The sequence below is a fragment of the Phytophthora parasitica genome (genome assembly GCF_000247585.1).
Source record: "Phytophthora parasitica INRA-310 unplaced genomic scaffold supercont2.20, whole genome shotgun sequence".
Taxonomy (NCBI): Eukaryota; Oomycota; class Peronosporomycetes; order Peronosporales; family Peronosporaceae; genus Phytophthora; species Phytophthora nicotianae.
Genome location: NW_008649006.1, coordinates 252,003 through 254,213, shown reverse-complemented (window position 1 = coordinate 254,213; position 2,211 = coordinate 252,003).

The window sequence follows — 2,211 nt, the reverse complement described above, 5'->3', positions numbered from 1 at the left end:
AGTATCAACAGTGTTGTCGATGGGATGCAATTTTGATCCCAAGTCAGACGAATTGTAGAAAATATATCCCCCGGCTGTTATAGTTCTTGCAAGTGCTGCTTATAGCATCTTTCCAAGCACCATCAAACTCCGCGTACATCTTTGTATTTGATCCAGAACAATTCAGATCACCAGTTATTCGTCCATCACAAAGCCCCCGACTGACACTGAAGTTACAGCGCTCCTCCATGATCCGTGCACATTTAGAGCCTCACGTTCACGGGTGGTTCGGTATGAAGCCGCCCATTGAAATTTGTGCAGTCTCGATCAGAAAAGTAGTCATACGTCACGTGAGGCGCGTCGAAATAGTACTCCATATAAGTCCCCTTGTAAAGTTTTTCAAGAACAACAGAACGATTGCTCTCGCAGCTCACCCCAAGGTACTACCAGTGGTAGGGAGTTCCAATAACCTTCGAGATGTTAGCACCACAGCTCGTTTTGAAGAATGGACCTAGTGAAAACGTGTCAGTTCACGTAGACCCCGTCCAGAGTGGTGGGTACATCTGGCATGAAGCTATCCGTTACGTCTAGCAGTTCGATAAGTTTCAATTCGTTGGAGCCGGTAGCAACCATTGATGCGAGATAGAGTATGATAACATACTTTGGAGGATACAGTCTATGGGCTGTATTGTCCACCGGAAAGGAAAAATGCACCTGTTGGTCAATGGCATTGAATCGATGATTGACACAATGTCTTTCACACCACTCTGAATCGGAGTCCGGTGCCGGAGTTGTTAGAATGCCGATGACAATTATATTGAGAACTTGAAGTCGGGCAATTCTTGAAGGGGGAGCACAAAACTAAAAGGCAGTCGCTGATTTCTAAAATAGCTAGCAATTGATGTTAGATCAACATCCATTTGACCATGTCTTTGAGAGTGCAGATAACCCGCTTGACTTAACATTCAAGATCTTTCATAGCATGTATTCACAGATGGCTGTGATAGTGATGAAACGTAAATGTCTTTCCAACAAAGCGCGCGTATGCACGGAACAGCTCTGGATTTTGACAAGAAACGCTGGAAAGAGCGCTGCAAAACGAGACGAATCATGACGAAAAGAAGCAAAAAAAAAAGTTGCTTGACATTTAACTCGTTAGCTCATCAAATTGTTTTTGTTAATCTTAGCGATTGTAGAAGGAGCGCATTTCTGACACCTGATCTTTGACATCCACCACCAGAGATATTACAATTGTCACCACCTGATTAAATATAATCACTCACTACAAATATGAACAACATCACCAGAAACATAAGGCGAGAAGCGCAGGGACGCGTGGGTGACGAGCATTGTTCACGAAGAATGGCGTCAGGCCCGTCGAGGAGTGCTCGGCGTTATTGAGTGCAAACTCAGCAAGCGATAGGAACGAGCTCCAGCTCGAGTACGAAGTCGCGTAGCTGCGCAGTACATCCTCGAGGACCCGATTGACGCGCTTAGTCTGTCCATCCGTCTCCGAGTGCGCCGCTGTTGACATCAGCAATTTTGTGCCAAGCAAATAGAAGAGATTTTACTAAAATGCAGATGTGAAGCGTGGGTCACGATCGGAGACGATCGACTCGGGTAGGCCATGGTGCCGGAATACCACGTTGACGGAGTGTGCCGCAGACTCAACCGCGGTGGTCGAATCTGCCACGGGAACAAAGTGAACCATCTTGCTGAAGCGGTCGCGAAAGATCAGTACGCCAGCGCGTCCGGTCGAGTCGGGCGGCAAACCAAAGATAAAGTCCATCGACACTGAGCGTCAAGCATCTGTGGCGACCGGAAGAGGACGAATTGGGGACTGGGACGACGAAAATGGCTTGACTCGTTGGCAGGTCTCACAAGTTCGAATCCAGTTGCGTACCCACTTGTACATGTGAGGCCAATAGAAATCTCTCGACAATGCTGCATACGTCTTCTCGCGTTCAAGATGACCTCCGATAGGAGCATCATAGAATTCGTGGATTATTCAAGCGCCAATACCAGAGCTGTTTGGAACAACGATCCAGGGACCATCGAACCGATCGATGCTGTACGTCAGTAGGTCGCCACCCAGTTGATATCGTTCAATCTGATTGCGTATGGAGTTGGAGAATTTCGTTGGAGAATTTCCCAGTGTGGCATCGCTGGAAGAGCGAAGGTGCTTCAGGATACCGACAGATATGGGATCTTCTTCATACGCGGCCGCAATCT